Raw genomic sequence first — 18,551 nt, 5'->3', positions numbered from 1 at the left:
TTAAAACAAGACAGAATTAAAAAATACATTGAGGCAAATATAAAAGCTTGCATGTTGCATAGCTCCATCAAAAATAAAAAGTAAGACATGTCACAAGTGAGGCTCTTGAGCTCCTAGCAGGCTGCAGGCTAAATGGAAAGTGAAGGACTAATACTGTAACATTGAATTAAGCCTGCAACCAATGTATTGAGCACATTTCAGGCACTCAATAAATAGTTCATGATCAAACATGAATTCTGTAAACATTGAAGCTTGAGATTGATCCAACTAAAATATTTGATTGATGAATATGAAGCCTTCCAGCGAGCAGCCGCTAGTGTAGCTTAGCATAGCTTAGCATACCATCCATACCATCTGTCCACAGGTAACAACATGCTCCCCTGGAGTCTCCGCTGGTTTCCTTATGCTCTCAAGGTAACGCCAAGACTCTACGAAGTAACACAATGGCTTTAGCTAGTGACAGTAAGTTGACCGCAGCATGAATAACTCAACACAATGTGTCTTTTCACTCACTTGTCAATGCAGGTTGAGAAAAAATTAACACATTTTCTTGGAATCTTGTGAAGGCCGAGGATTTACGGGGGATATAAACAGTGTATATATATTTTTAAAACTGACAATGGAATACAAGACATCTTAATTTACTCATGAAAAACAACCCAGTGCCTGGAAACAAGCGAGCCCAATGAAAGGGTTACTGGCAGCACATTATTTATTTATTTAAACCCAAAACAAAGCAGCACACACCCTCAGTTTTTGTTCAAAAGCAGCAGTATGAATCACTGAAATGTGATGGAGGTTAGTTCGAGCAAACCCTCGGAAAACAAAAACATTACCCGTTGAGAATGCCTGCATCTTGCATTATGATGCCCTGCGTTAGTATCTTTCCACCCTGGCTCACACCAGATAAGTGCGGTGTGTGCTGAGAGACCTGCATGTGGTTCCACTGGTTGGTTTTTCAAGCATCTACAGGACTGACAGGTCTATTCCCGTCGGATTGTGAAGGGATCGTCTCTTTCTGCTGCACTGAGCCTCCTGCTGGCTCTGTATTCACACAAGAAAACTTAAAACCAGAATAACAGGCTTTGTTCTCTCTCCGGTCCCAGACAACATGATGGATATGTGACGGCTCAGACTCTGAGACTTTAATCATTTTCACATAGTCTTTAAAGCTGTGGAAAAAGATGGTGAATAGTAGCACAGATATACGGTGATTTTATAACAAGGGCTGTAATATTTACTGCTCCCAAAAAGACATATAGATGGAAAGTATTTCTAAAAATGTCCCAATGCAGCATGTAGTATTGCAGCACATTAAATACAAATATACTATAAAATATCAGAGACAAACACTGCACGAAACATATTTGATACATCTGAGGAAAAACCTCCATATGAATTCTAAAATGTAAAAAATCTACAGACTCCTTTTTAACAGCTGAAAAAAGTAGGTTTCTTATTCTCTGGAGAAGCCGAGAAAGCTTCTTTGAGCAGTTCAGTCAAACTCCTCACACCCAAACCTACCAAATATGAAACAGGAGTGTTAGAGTCACCTGTCTATTGCAGTTGAGGGCTGTACTGTTGCAACTATAAGTAAAAGGCGTATAAATGCCTCGGGTGAAAAGGGAACCACAGTGGACGTTCACCTGAGGGCTGACACTGGTTTGAGAGCACCTCGGTCTTGACATTCATCTTTACATCCTACCATCGTCAAATTAAGCCTCTAGGGAGGGCTGAGGGTTGTCTGCAGAGGCAACAGACCTGAAAGCAGGCTGGTAAGAGACATCAAAGCAGCTGCTGACATCCAGGTAGTCAAGATGGAAATATTCAGCGCTGGAAGGAGGAAAAACTCCTCTAAATTCAAAGAACGCATTCCTTCACTTAGTCCCAGTAACTAAGAGCCCAGACAAACAGAATAAATCTAACACCGGACCAGGACCAGTAAGGCAGTCAATCTCACTGCAGTTTACAAACACAAATGTATTTTAGACTGGTCTGAAGTGTTGGGCCAATCTAAATGTTGTTCTTAGATTAATCTAATGCATGTTAGACAGATTTACAAAAATAAGATTGATTTATGGTATTTTAGGTCTAAACGTTAGTCACCGTACCCCCAGACTAACTAAAAGCCATGTTTACATGAACAATCAGTGACACCTGCTCATAATGTTGTTTGAAGACCAGAGGAATTTGCTGGAAATGTACAGCAGTGTAGTTCTTTTCAGTTGTCCGAGAAGACTATCCTCAGGCTGACTGACCTCGGACTGACATGCATTCAGCCATGTTTTTTAATTTGAAAAAAAGTCTTAATTCACCCAACAATTCGTAGTAAATTAATTCAACTTATAGTCAAGAGTTAGACGGCCTTCTCTCAAACATAAAATAGTTAACACAACCCAGTTCCTGTTACTTAGCCGGCACATTAACTTAATATTCATATGTGGTTGTTTCCATTTTTTTGTCTAGTTAGACATCACTCTACTTGTAATGAGATTCATGTTTATTTTACGGAAACACAGGTCAAATTTCAGATCAAGAAACTGGAACAGCATTTTCCGTGCACTGCAAATGCAATCTATAAAACTAACAGTGCAGAAAGAAGTTCCAAGAATCTCATCAATTGCACCTACATCAAAACAATTTACCGTCAAAGATTAATTTGGGATTATTGATTGCTTTTATAATTGACTAAAGAAGCTTTGGTTTCAGAAACTAAGATGTCTCACCACAGACAGAATGTATGTGATCAGAATTGTAACATCAAGAGTCGGATACCAATTGTTACTGTCTCTGGGTTTGTGAGAGACTTGGCACAACAAGTGCTTTGGATAATCACTGCGAGACATTTGCATCGGAGCTCCATGTCAGTGGAGTCAATTTTATTTACAAACCCCATTTCACAAATATGAATAAAGAAAAAATTCAAGAGGGAAATTTCCTAAAGAGCAGCAGATGGAGATGTCATAGACAGAGAAAATGTGAAGTCACAATATGAAGATAATAAAAGAATAATGAGAATCTTTGTTCTTGAATTTTGCGGTATGTGGTTGTTGTCCAATGCAAATATTGTTTTGCAAATGTATGTGAATGGGTTAAGAACATTCTACTCATTAGGATTACAAATACATATTCTGTATTTAAAGAAACATTGGATTATGTACATTTTAGGTTTACCTGATGAGTTGACACTGTGAAGATTAAAGTTTGCATAGGACTTAAATTAGATGCACCATTGTTTTGAAATAACTGAAACAATAGAAACATGTACAATGTAAGTATCCTCCAGCAGCTGAGTATTAAGAGAGTGTAAGTTTAGAGGCGACCTCGACACATAAATAAAAAGGCCGTAATGACACCAAAGGATGTGTGTGTTTCTTGTTTCCCCACCATACTGCAGGCTGAATTATTTGTGGGATGGATGTGCTGTTCTCTATTAAATTCTTCTTGAGGTCACCTTCTTTCACTTATCTTCTTCAACTCTCCTTCAAAACAGGCCCATTAAGATATTTATTATTTTTATGGTCTTAGAATAAATGAATTTGAGCAATTTCTGTTATATTGTTGAAATCATTATCGCTTTCCCCATCGTGATCTGTGAGCTGCAGGTGTAATTGGCAATTAGACACTGAGGTGCAACCCGGCATGCATTGCATAGTGATTCGTGAATATTTCATAATAAAATGCATTATCGCAATTCACATTCACCAAGGGCACCTGCTCTGGCTCAGTCAACTTCCCTGACACTAATTTGTCCTTGGTCTGGTCAGACCGCACCACACTCCGGTGTATACGTGAACCAAGGGTTTAATGAACTGAACAGTTTGAGGATGGTTATGATGTCATCACGAGAACAAGTTCAATTAAATGTGATGAGAAAATGCAGGTTTTGGATGCATTATTCATTGCTTTTAATACTTGATCCTGGAAGACGTCGGGCCAGACGGGAACACACTGAGCTCACTAAGTAAATGTATTGATGTTTTTTAGAGAACAGACAACCAGACATTTTGTATTGTCTGCAGGCTGTTCGCAGTGTTGCTTTATCATTCTCTCTTCACGTATGTGTCTACAGATGATGATGGATTCCTTGAATTACCTGTTGCTGTGGCAGATGGCATGCTTTGTCATTTACGCCAATGCTGAGAATTTCCTGGCATCCTGATGAAATATTCATCATGAATCTTCATGACCAATAGCGATGTAATTCATTTGTTCTTGCACCCGGAGGATCAAATGAGGGCCAAAAGACCACCTAAAAGTGCTTATTGAATTTTTACATCATCATCATATATTCAAGTGATGTATTAAAATATAACGAGGACATCTATTGCTGTGTCACTTTGGATATCTCTGGCTGCATGCGGCATGTCTGGGGACTGACTAAGGAGGGATAGAAATCTGATTGGGCATTTCTGAATCCTGAGTTATAATTAGTTGATGGCCGTGTTAGAGGCCCTCCAGCAGCCCGTCAAAGAGATGACTACAACTAGAAATGCTCTTACAAACAACAACAAATGTCCACAAAATATGTTTGTGTTTTACCTCAGCCCTTCAGTCACGATGGCTTAATGACTTGACGATTTCATTTATGGTGTGGTTTTACAAAGATACCATAAATTATAGAATCATCATCAACAAAAGCAGTTAACTCACAGTAGAGGTGAGTATAACAGACCATCAGCTAGTAACTGTGTCTGTCATTCGATGCTGAGCCTGAGAGTTAAAAGACACCAACATATTCTGTCGAGCTGAGAGGAATTACAGAGTCGGTTGATAATTATCTGTGGGTTTGTCACTGATGAACAATTAACAATTAACCAGACTCCATCTGCACAACTTACACTTTTTCAACTACTGTTATTTGTCTCTTGTCTCTGTTGTCTTTAATGTCTTTTTTATATTTATCTTGTTTATTGTATATTGTGTGTAAAAGCAACGTGTAACCGGAGACAAATGCCATGTATGTGTAAACACACATGGCCAATAAAGCTGATTCTGATTCTGATTAAAGAAGCAACTATTTTACCAAATGCACAGTGTTTGGTTCAATCTTTTTCATATAAAATGGCACTCTGATTGTATGAACTTACTATTTAATGCCTGTTCACCATTAATGGCGTGTCAAGGAAGCACTTGCTGTACAAGGCAATGTGGATTCCATTTTCCTTAGATTACTACAGTTGATTTATGTATGCAAAAAGGGATGTCAATATTTCAAGTTGGGGATGATTTCATTGGATGGTTCTTCATGTAAATAGACAAGATGTCTGTCACACCCGGTGGGCTGCATTCTGACCTTGTTGTGTGTATGTATTAATCCAATCAGCATGTTGCATTACATCAGTTTAGTGGCGAGCAGAAATGAATGAGTCACAAGACGTGGTGGAAACAAACCACACATCAACGGAAACAGCTGCCGTTGTGCCGTCTAGAGGACAGAGTGGCGATGCTGTTTCTAGATTTCTATCCGTGCCCCGTCCATTTAATCCCACAATCAGGAGAACATGTCCGCTACCTCGCAAGCAGACACAAAGACATCTTGACAGGTGGAAAACCACTTTAAGGGCATCTTCATGTTCGACAGCAAGGTCCAGGTCTCTTGGGAAGTATGGGAGAGAATACCTGGAAAAATAAAAGCTCTCGCTTGCTCTTTTATTACATTCACTGTATTTATGTTTATCCCTCTCCCCAGTTATGTACATACTATTTAGTATCGTCTCCTCTGTATCCCAGGGACAGATACAGGGTTTATCCAACCGGAATGAAGGATTTTAGCTCATTTTACAGTCGACAGACTTCTGTGTGCCATTTTTTCTGGTAAAAGAATTAACTTTTGTGTGTAACAATCGGACTGAAATATGTCTTTGTGGGAAAACTCACTCTTCTTTTATTGTGGACTTTGTCCCACACAGAAAATCATTGCACAGATTATTCCATCAATAAACATTTTACCTCAAGGACTATAATTATTGGACTCTGAGTGGCTGAATATGGAGTCCATCTTCATAAACCGCTGCATCTAGCAACAGCAGTTAATGACCTTCACCAAGACAGAGCATTAAGTGCACATTCATCACACACTCTCACACATATACAAAGCTCTATGGTTTTCACTTAACATAAATAAATAAATCTGTGAATCCCCCTGATAGATTAATTGCGCTGCAGTCTAATCACAGGATAAAATGCCAAGAACACACCGCTGCTAGAAAAAGTTTTATTCAAACTAGAAAGTGCAAATAAGTCATGGATAACAGAAATAATCTATGCACATGTAGATAAGCCCTTGCAATAATCATATAATCACATTAAGTTGTTTACCCATTTGTTTGCATATACTGTGTGTATGTGTGTGTGTGTTCAAAGTGGTCGTGATACTCGACGCAGACCACTTTTGCTCTCTGTTCAGTCATGGAAGCCCTCAGGCGGGTCATTAACCATGGATAGTGACACGTTGGTTTGATGGCTCGCTGTTCACTATACACCAGGGGGTGACCATCAATCATTTTGAGAGGCAGGGAACACTGACAGTTGCTTGATGGGTGATGACGCTAAATATGCTGTCATTTGGCCAGACCCAGCCAGAGAGCTCTGTCACATGTCTGCATCACCTTACGGCAGGAAGATGCATGTGTGTATTCTGCTTTTCACACACTGTTTCTCGAGGAAAATCTCCCAGCAGAAGTCTTGTAAATATGAATTGAACTCCCAGGAATATTCACAAGAAGTTCTTGAATTATCTTCTGAGGTCAGGATTCCATTAGAATGAGATCCCTCGTTGTTGTGAGAAGTGGAGGAGCAGACGTTTTCATACATGCTGTTGTAAGCAAGGTGAAGCCAAATGGATCTCTCTCTCTCTCTCTCTCTTTGTGTATTATACTCCTTTGTTCACCTCTTCTCCATACAAACCTCCTCTCTGACGTTGTATTCTTCCCAAAACAGTGACCTTGAGGCTAAACTGTCCGGGATCTTGTCTTGCACTAAAGTAAATTATGTCGCGGTAATGCATTATGGTAGCCTTCCCCAGACAATCAGTCATTGTCTGCACAAGCTGGTTGCACTGGCTCGTCCTCCTCATCTCCCGTTCCACTACAGGCGGAGAACAGTAAGGACCATTCCTGTTTCCGACAAGGTCACCCTGCACTGTGGATGGGCAAATTGGGCATTCCCATTTACTATTGCATGAGTCAGGATCGATTATGGATACTTTTTATCTTTGTAGAGAAATCTCAGTCACTGATGGTTCAAGTAGGGCAGTGTTTTTCAACCTTTTTTGAGCCGCGGCACATTTTCTACAATAAAACAATCCTGCGGCACACCAACAACCCAAAACGTTAGCATATATGGTAGGTAATTATTTATATGTAAGAGTATTTAATTACCAGGTCAGCCACTATATTGCAGGCTCAGATGCTCAACAATGGCAAATTATTTGCAGCAACTAAATAATATTTTTTTGGACCGATTAAGTGAAATTGGACATTTTTCCCATGGCACACCTGACGATCTCTTCCGGCACACTGGTGTGCCGCGGCACAGTGGTTGAAAATCACTGAAGTAGGGTGCTTTTTCTCAAGGCTTTGATGAATAAACTACATGAAAACAGATTTTTCTATATCATATACAGAGTTACAGAGATGACTTTTACTCTCTGCCATTCAATCTGGATCCAACTATAGCTTCTTTCTCACACTCTGTATGATGATATCACATTTAGCTTGTAGATCGGGGGAAAGAGAGCAGAAAGGGAGCTTTTGCCAAAGGAGCATTACGAGTCTAGTCACAACGGCACTTTGAAAAGCCAGATCAATACCATTTCTGTGACCAATTTTACAGTTCTCTGGGTCGGTTGCCTCAGGAGTAATAAAGCTGTTTTCTCCACACATCCGTCAGTCTTTGCTGTAAAGTCATTGGTGGCAATATGATGGCAATACTTTTGATAATCCGATGGGCATGTCACCGTTTTATGGTCTGCAGTCGATCAACTCAGTCATGACAGCTTTTAAAAGACATGTGCGCAGAAATTCAACAAGTAAATTGTGTTGCAAGAAAAGTTTTTATCTCACAGTTCCTGGCCTTGACTAATGCTGTGGCAGAGCCTTTGTTTTCCATTGTTAGAGGAAATGTATTTTATCACAACTGCAGCTACAAGATAATCACATTTTTTTTAGGAGACTTTCACTTTTGGGCCAAGTATCAACTCTTGATTTTAAGCTTGATGATTCAGCAACGTCTCAAAGGAAGGGTTTTTGAACAGATGGTTAATTTATACGGGGGTCAGTCGTAATCCTTCCTGCCCTCCCCTCTGTCCTGACATGTCACGCAGGTCCTGTACGTTGTCAGTTGATGACCAATCACCAGCGTAAGAGCGCACACAACATGCTGGAGTTTGTCCTTGGCTAAACAGAGAAGGTGAACCAGATTGTGATCTAAGATGAGACAATACTTACTGTATGATTGTTATTTTGTTGAATTAGGATTTCAACGACTTTGATTTCACTTTTGTCCTGTGGAGCAATCATTTATGAGCTGGTCTTTCTGTTGTTTTATCAGCACTTGTGCAATACAATGCTGTGCATGCAATAATGTAATACCGTCAGTTGGTGGAGGTTATGTGTTTGTAAAAAAAGTAGCAGCGCAGCAATAAAAGAGATTAAAAACACTAGAAGCTGATGTAAACAATGCAGGGGTTTACTCAAAGGCTTCCTCCACTTTGAAGATGCATTGAATATGTTTGTTAGGCCTTAAGGATGCACACAACGTGTTTTATTGAGAAACGCTGAATATAAAAAAACTGTCTTTGTTTACAATTAAAACTCCACGGGGTACCTTAAAAGGTCTGTTGCTTCTTCACTTTCTGAGAACGAACGTCCTCTGGCTGGATTTGTTAATGAAGCAGCAGATGCTCTCATTACGGCTTCCTGGGTTATAGCACCCCTTCAACATGGATATCTACCGTCTTCCTGTCAAGATGTCCAATATGAAACAGACAATTGCTGTGGGAAGAGTTTACTAAGATGTCTTTCCAGGATGATGAGTTTGTGAAACACACTATTACCCAAATACTATGACAGACTTCTTGTGGGGATCAATCATCTTATGTGCCACATCAAAGACAGGGCAGTGTCCATCTGAACGTCACAGGAAGGATGGGGACTGATTTAAGGAGGCTAAGGTTGTATGGACATGGCTCCCAACCTCATTTAATCATCCACACAAGATGGACTAAAAGCAGTTGAATTCTTTAATAGTATGGGATAATGTGGCATACAAATCAGCCAAAGAAAAAGTGCAAAGCTGTAAAGCTGTAATTGAAGTTTTTAAGGCTGTAAGCACTTTGAGAAATGTCCCTCTGGCTTATTCTTAATCTCATTTTTCTGACATTGGCAGTTTTTTTCGTGTTCCTCTTTTTATTTTTCCATCTATGAGACCACAATCAGCTAATATTGTTTTCTTAAGAACTGCAAGCTTAACACACATGTGGTTTCCTCTTCCTGATTTCATGTCAAACTCTCCACTATGGTGAAAAGTGAGCATGTAGAAACCTTCCATTGTCCTATATAATGACTCTTATTTATCTCTCAGGAAAACTTTGTATGTCATCGGTCAACAACTTCTTTAGATTCCCCGAAATGTTACTAAAATACTAACAATACAATAAAACAAGAATATCTCTCCACACTGCTATAAATTCTCTTTTTCCCAGCTGGGCTGAAGGGCAGGTACAGGATATGCTCTTGGGGAGCTAACGAAGGGGAATGAGGAGCAGGTGTGCAGCTGGTTGAGTCAATCAGGTGAGGATGAATGGCAGAAAAACGGCTGGATGAGGCAGGAATAAGTAGAGTTAGACACAAAAAGGGTTAACGGTAGACTGCAATCAGAAAAAGCAGCAGAAAAAAATTAAAATCATGAAAGTGGTTAAATATAAAAAAGCTTTTCCATATGAATAAATGTGGACAAATAAGAAGAGTTTAAGAACTCACAATGTCTTGTAGACAATCACACCAACTGTTTTAGACTGATTTGATCAAAGGAAAAATAAATATATTAGATAGTGTGTTTTGTGTGTGTCCAATCACAGTTTGAATACTTTGTTTTGTTGTCTGTGTCGTGGGGAACGCTCCCCAGAGAAGGAAGTGTGGGGTTTTGAACGCAGCCACCGGGCTGGCTCCTCCCCCAATCAGCGGCAGTATATAAAAGGCACCTGTTATCATGACCTGCGACGAGTAAAGAACTATAACTGAGAGAAGGGCAGGATGGTCCAGAAAATACTAAATAAATTTGTCGGTGCCAAGTATATTACTATTCTAAGGACGTGGGTGCCAAATATGGCTGCATCGGGAACAGTTGGTGGAGTGGCGCTCATTCATGTCACAGACTGGCGGTTGGTTCTGGCCTATGTGCCAAACATTAAAGGGAAGTTCAACACTGATGAGTAACGTTCCACACAACTTGACCAGAGCTTGGGAATGGGCACATGGGTGGATTGCCAATGCAAGCTTAAGTAGGATGCCCTGGCTCAACAATCAGTCGCCGAGGGAAATGCTTCTTTTGATCCAGTATTATTTTATGTGAATACATCTGTAATCTTGTATTTCTTCGGGTCTAGGTTCCCTTTCATTACCCCTCCCTCTAAGGCCCCGTCACATCTGCAGGGAGAAGAACAGCAGTGTTGGTCAACTTCACCGCGGCCACAGAAACTGGCTTTGAACATCACTTATCTGGGGAATAAGGGAATGTGAAGGCAGGAGATTGCAACTGGATATGGTTGCGCTTGTTTCTAAAATAAGATGCTGAACTGGGAAAAAAAGCAGCTGGAAGTGGATTGATCTCTATGTTTAAGGATTACTGTTGGAGGAGCTGGATGGATTGTGATCAAGGGGTGATCTCGAGGTCTAACGAGATCACCCCTTACGAGAAATTTAGTCCTGACTTTTTTGTGCGTTTTCTCACAAAAGTCCAGCAACATGTGTCAATTTTATGTCAGTCCTTTAAAAATAAACTTCCGTCTTCACTGGAAACCACTTGATTAGGAGTAGGCAACAAAACTTGGTTAGGTTTAGTAAAAGATTGTGAAGAAATGTAGTGATGTAAAAAGAAAACGACTGATCTGCATCACGTTTTACATTGGGCACTAACAACGGAGTGAAAGACCAAGCAGTCCACCTTCAGCTCCCACAAGCCATTGTTTTCTGCGGTCATTATATTGTTTAATTGTCTTTTAGTTTTAGTCTTTTTTTTACGTTTTAGAAACTGGGCGCAATTAAATCCATCCACACCGGAGGGGAAAGCAATTTCTCGCTCCCCTTGTCTTTGTATTGGTTGAAGGTGCCTCAAAGCTGCTATGTGGTTGGATGCATTACCAGCAGGGTAAAGAACCTGAAGAAAGTTTTATAAGCGGCCGAACCGAAACCATTAAGATAACAGGCAATACGACTTAAGGCACGTGCCAGAAGAATGGGGAAACTGGGATATCCGGACACTCGGTTTGTCGTTTCCAGCAAGCGTATACTATTAGTGTTGGTTAAGCTAAAGGCATTACATGGAGGTGGAACGGGTTGTGTTGAAATTTATGTGACAGCACTATGGAGAAGATGCTAATGGGAAGTTTATTAAGATCCTTTTTCATGGTGGACGCATAGTCTCGTGAATGCACTTCATTTGTGTAACAGTCAGAACAAGTTGCGTAGTATTAACCCGTGAAAAGGGCACACAGGGCGGGCGGGAAGGGAGATGGAAAAGTCAAACAAACACAGATCTTTCAACCACGAGACCGGTATTGTTGAGTTAATGTGAAGTTATGTTCATGACTTAACAAGATGTTTTGTTAGCCTAAACCTAACGTTACATTGTTACCGTGGTGTCAATACGTTATTGTTTTCGTGGTGCCGATACTATTTTAATTTAAAGTTAAATCTTTTCTTTTCGTCTCATAATACATTTCTTTGTCTGCTTGTCTTGAAGAACTAAAGGAACCAAAGACAGCTGTAGGATATGTTCAACTAAATATCTTTTAAATGTTCATCTTTGAGTTATTGCTTTTAAATGATCATTAAATGTCTTCTCAGAACTCAGTCATAAAACTCATTAAAGTCATTAAAATTGCCTTACACATTGCAATTATCCGCTTGGCTATTAGCACCCCGGTTTGCTTGGCTGTTGTGGCCAGACAGGGACAGTCTCCATATTTTAATTTTGCAGCTCACCATCGTCCGTAATCACGTTCTCTTGATGCAGATCTCATCCAAGACAAAGAAGTGGAAACTGTGCTTGAAGGACAGGGACTTGACAGTTTTACTCTGCTGTTAAAGATAGTTTCAACCAGACTGTGAAAATTGATATGAAGACGTCTCTTTATGAAAAGAAAGATGGAGTAAAAACACCTTCTTTATTGTGGTCTTTGAATTCAGCTGCACCTCCGAACCAACTTCCTCTTCTATTTTTCCACAACTCTCTGACAAACAGACTCTCAGCTAACCGAGACACTGTCTCCACTGTCCTCGGGCAAGTTTTTGATGGTTTCTGTCAAAATATGTCTGAAAAGAAATATATGAAGAGAACGTCTAAGAGCAAGAGAGCTTTGTCATGGCTCTGGAGTTCGACATGACCTTTCAAATAAACAGTTTCCATTAATTTTCTTTAACTAGCCGTGTAATTGCATACTTTGGGTTCATTTTATCGAGCTTTTCTAAAGCTCTCTTTCTGTTTCAACATGCTCTGTCTTTGTCAAAGAGATTTAATTGGAAAATGAAATGCGTTATTGTGCTTTACCATTTGATTAACCTCGATCTCCTTCGATTGTTGCTGTTTTCAATCTCCGTTCTCCATCTGTACTCTTGACCTTCAAGCAAAACCGATTCATCTTTCTATCCTGTTAATCTGCTGTCATCTCTTTCTTCATCAGCAATTTCTGCCCTAACAATCTTCAGGATTTTTTTCCCCAACAAATTGTGCCCCTTTCTTCATCTTCAGTTTTAGCCTCTGACTTGACTGAGTTTACTGAAATCCAGTGAAGAGTAGAGTCCAACAAATCAACCAGATTCTTGAAGGGAATAGTTTGACATTTTGGAAAAAACGCAGATTTTTGTCAAGAGTTAGATGAAAAGATTGATACACAGTTTGCTCACTAAATATGTAACTACAGCCAGTAGACGGTTATCTTCCCATAAATACTGTAAAACAAAATGTAAGGTCATCGATATCTCACACAAGTCAGTGCATATAGTCACACTCTTATGATTTAGACTCCTGTAGCTGTGTGTCTGTGCACGCTGGTTCCTGTCATGTCCGCCAGGCATACGTAGCGCGTTTCAAATCCTTCGTCATGACGTCTTCGATTCATTTGATAGGTGTGATTCAACGGCTCCCCATACACTCAATTCCATAGCTTAAAAAAAAATATGGAAGAGTTGGAGGGCGCATCTTCTGCAGCATCCAAGGTATTTGGTGCATATTCACAAAAAGCGTGTGGTGCAGCTCTGCAGAAGCTCTGCGCTAGCTTTTCTGTAGATATAAATAAGGCATTAGTCATCTGCTCTTTTGCTTATTTGTGTTTTTTGGCATCAGCCTATACATCCAGCTCGCACTAGCGTCTGTCACACTGTCTTTTTCAGCCTCTTCTTGCAGATGTCACTGTTACATTTACTTCCTGATGGTGGAGGCACATGGAGTCCCCACAGTCCTGTAAACTATAGCAGGTTCACATATAATGTAACTATTCCATTAATGCTGTTTTTTAGGAGAATGTTGTGACTCAAGAGAGCTATAGTTGCCAGCTATTAGCAATGTTAGTTTCTGACTGAAAGTAACTTTTTGTGCTTGTAATTATGCAATGTAGACACATTGTGTAAAACTGACTTTCACATCATGCAAACACAAGTAGTGCATTGCCCAGCCCGACTTTGGGCAGAGCCAAGCTAGTTGTTGGAGACTGTTTTCAGTCCTTAGCTAAACTAATTGTCTACCTGCTCCACTTTCAGAGTGGTATCGATTTTCTCATAAGTCTCAGCAAGTTAGCATATTTCCCAAAAACTATAACAGGTATGATTTCAAAAGGTGTTGTCTCCATTACTCGATTGGACACAAAAACAGAAAGTAGGCTCCAGGTTATAAAATATCAAAGTGAAGGATGTTGATTGATTGTATCAGAAGCAGCACATTAGGAAGACTTAATATGGAGCATTGTCAAGGAACATATGCTAAACAAATACCAGGAGGAAGTTTAAAGTTGAATATTTTAGTACTGTGGTATGACAAAATGCCAACCTGAAGGTTCTGTGACACTGAAATTAATTGTTTGAGCTGAGAGAAGGGCACAGACTATCTGGAGGCTAGACAGGAGCATGCTTAAAATCAGATGGAAGCGAGCCAGAGGTGAGAGCTATTTATGAGGGACAAGACTAACTAAATGTGTGACCTCTTTGAGCAGTTTTGCGGTGACAGTGTCTCAGGGAAAGAAAGGAGAAATCATGTGAGAAATGATTTATGTGAGAAAGTCCTCTCACACAGGAACAAATGTGTTCATATCAGCCTCTGGATCACATACTGTATATTACAGACTGACGGTTTTCATGCAAACAAGAGTTTCATTTAGTTCCCTTGTTCAAAATGTAGAGGAATGCGTTGCTTCAATTTTCAGTGGAACGCAGGCAATGGATGCAGTACGATCAACTTTTGTTAATGTTACTCTGAGAAAATATATGTAGTAATAACAAACCGTAGATTCACATCAGCAGGACTAACCCATAAAGTTGTATGTTGACCTACATTCATAGATCCTTCATGTAAAATCGTAATTGTTTATTTGGAGAATTAGGTCACGAAACACTTCTGGCTTGCCCAGGAAACATCAGAGGATGATCCATCTAAGCAGAATAAGAAGTTACATAATGTTGCCTATATGGTCTCAGGGCAACAGAAGTAAAAGGCAATAGCATTTGCTGTATTAAACATCCCAGCTAAATCTGTGAGCAAGCCGCTGAAGGCATTTGCAAAACCATTAGATACAAAAATGTGCAAATTGGAGAGTGATTGATAAGAAAAAGATGATTATTTTTTTACAAAACCTGACCTAATAAACAAAAGTTTTTTATCAGCTCCACTGCAGAAACCCCCGTCTATTATGCAAAACAAAAAAGACAATATTATGGTATTTATTGATCTATTTGTCTGATGAGCTAACTACTATGAAGATTTGGAAGGTAATGTTGCTTAATGATAGTAATCAAAAAAATATGACAGGAGTTTCAGGCATACATTTGCATGCATTTCCCACATGTGATGTTCTCCAAGCCAGAATCCTGTTGGACTGATTTGTGTATACGATGTATCTAAGTCACCTCATAGACTCCCAATTTCGTGGAAATTAAAAGGATTGCTGCCTTTTGAAATGTAAATTGGGTATGTAGATTTAGGATGAATCAAAATCAGCCTCCCTAGTTGACACGGAGTGAAATAAGCTTTTCATGACCCATTACGTCTGTGCCAGTTGTCGACTCCAGACTCATTAAGGGTCGGACGCAACTGCAGCACAATTCTATCTGAGACGACGCAGCATCATAATCATTGCATAGCAAATCAAGTTACGGGCTTCAAATGTAAATCTTTGGTCACAGCTGACAGTTTATGTCTGAATAAGAGATGTCAGTGTTGAGTATAGCAATGTGTTCTCCTCATAAGACAGTTTTATGGGGGAGTTTACAGTGAATCATACTCTTGGCATGTCTGTATACACCTGCATGTTTCTGACACACACACACACACACACACACACACACACACACACACACACACACACACACACACACACACACACACACACAGCTCTCTCTCCCCACAAAATGCTCCATATTGCCATAAATCATCAAGCTCCCTCATATAAACCAAAGATCCTTCAGAACAGCAAGTAATCTAAAATAAATCTACTTTTTACTGCTAAACTTCTGTCCCAGTGTGTATTTTCTCAATAATGAGTGTCTCAGTTGTTGTTGAACATTCGCAGGAAAACATCTTCCCTGCAGACAAACACTTTCATTTCAGAGATAATTTGATTAAGTTAAGACATAACAACAAAGACAAAATCACTATCCGCTGAACAATTTTCTGTTCTTTGAGATCTTGTTTCAAGTTTGTAGGTAATGTAAACAGAAGAGTTGATACTTTTATTAATGGAAACCGATGAAATAAACAAACAAACACACAAGGCCAATGTCAATTGTTTTGTTCCTCCTTATCTAGAAGTTTAAGTATATAAAAGATGGTTCCTAATAAATATCCTGTTCATAGTATCATACAGTGATCCTTACATCTGGCAGTGGTAACAATGACTGTCATCTGTGTGACACTTGATATTCCACTCACGCCCGCCTGCTTTCTTCCAGTGAGCGGACAGTCAGCTCAAAGCAAAGTGATTTCCAAACGAGACATTTCCATGTGCTCGTTTGCATAAATCTATCAGCAGGGAGATCTTTAAATGATACATATCTGTCTTTCCCAGCTTTTTCTGTAGAACATACAAAAAACGCTTTCTTGAATTTGCTCAGGTGAGATTTTTGAGGCTTTGGACAAAATGCCATGGCATGAATTTGACGAGGTTTAAAAGGTAAACATTCGAGATTGATTACCAGCCGTCCTGGCCGTGGCCTCGCAGACCTCTTGGACTCAAGGTCTAGACATGACCCCGAGACGCTCTCTATGGATTCACATGCCATAGCAATAAATTAATCCCCCATCATCTTTATGTCAAAGCAGGAGTTAGAATGTCACAAAAAAAGAGCTCTCTGTAGCACTGAGTATTCTGGAAATGGGTCAGGTACAATCTCTTTCTTTGCTAATGAAGTCCCTGTGCACTGGGCCTCACACCTGCACCGTTTCAATTACCACGGTGAAATCCCGACAGCGCCAGCGGACACATACGCGGAGCAGATGTGCAACGGTGTTACTGCACTTCACGAACAGGAGTGAAATGCATCGGCTCTGAATGAGCTGAGATGAGGTTGAACATGTATTTATGTGAAGAATACTTTTGGAAGTTTCTATCTAATTCATTGCACAACAATTTATGTATTTATGCATGAATGGTTATCTCTGTTCATTTCCAAGCTGAGGATTTATTTACTGCTTTTGCTTAGAAATATTTGTGCTGCAGTCGGGCCTAGTTTGGATTGCAATTTTGTTCTTGTACATTTTCTGTCTTTTTTTGCTTTTGTATTCCTCTGCAGTGCTTAATTGGTTTAACCACTAATTAAACACATTAAGCACTTTTTGTGCCTGGGTTTCTCTGCCAAGTGTTAAAGCTACAGGACCTTTTTCACTTTTGTTTGTTTACTTTCATGCTTTTAGGAGAAAAGATCAAAGCAGTTATGCAGAGGCACATGTATGTTTGTATGCAATGTCTTGCAAACAGAAGCCGTGAGAGGGACGTGTAAACTGGACAGTAGTCTGGAATTAATCGTGTATCGATGACGCTCTTGTTGAGGTATCGAATGTTTCATTTGAAATATTTACAGCTTTAGTTTCTGTATGTGTAATAAGCTTGCTCTGAGTTTGATCAACAGATTCAATATTATTGAGTTCAATGTTTATTCAGCTCCTCCCAGACCTTTCATCTACTTAATGTCCCTCCTCTCCTGCGGGTCTGCTATCTCTGGAAAATGCCTCTGGACGAGGACTGCTCCTGATATGACAGCAGCCATCAGTACCCACAGGGATGTGGGGGATCAGATGCTTTGCCATAAATCACGGTCAGGGAAGATTATCTGCTTGTGTTTGAGCTTTACAGACTCAGTCTATAACTCGATTGACACACACACTGATCTGTCCTATCAAAACAAGATAAAGATTTATTTCCGAGAGGCAGATTCACAGTGTGGTGAGATGTGCAGAAATGCAGGGTTAATAATCACAAACTTCCTTTCCTACAATGAATGTTCTTTAAAGTCTGGTTATTATTCTTTTAGCTTATATATACCTCTAGCCAACTTTGCAACTCCAGAGAGATATTATAAAGTAGCCATTTTTCAATGTGCACATTAACATATCGTCTTTGCTGGTTGCTGCAGGATGCAAGTTTGCAGAGACAATCGTATATCAGGTATAAGACAGTAAAACCATTAAAGATTCATGTTCAGAGGATTCTTGTAGAGCCCTGTATGGTCCAGCGGGTGATAATAACGGTGTTTTTATTTTCAGGAGGGACAGTGTGAAGAAAGAGATTATGGTGTCCTGGCGACTCACTGGGCTGAAGTACAAACCAGGAAACCGGAACATGGGTTTGAATTCTTGGCTTTATTGAATCAGGTTCATACTCTCTCCACTCTTAGTTCTCAAATACTGCCAAATGCTGAACTAAATACTTAAAAACATTTTTACTTTTAAAAGAAAAAGTTAGGAACTATACAGCATTTGCAAAAAAAAGTAAAATGTGGTAGTTTTAGATGAGTTAGATTTACAATTGTTGTTAATGTGTTACTTGTTGTGTGATGTTTGTTCCCTGTCTTTGTAAAATAACTAAAGATGTCTTTACACCATCCTGCTCCTTGCCAGGCTGTGCC

Source organism: Taurulus bubalis, assembly GCF_910589615.1.
Source record: "Taurulus bubalis genome assembly, chromosome: 19".
NCBI classification, from domain to species: domain Eukaryota; kingdom Metazoa; phylum Chordata; class Actinopteri; order Perciformes; family Cottidae; genus Taurulus; species Taurulus bubalis.
This window is presented reverse-complemented; position numbering follows the sequence as displayed.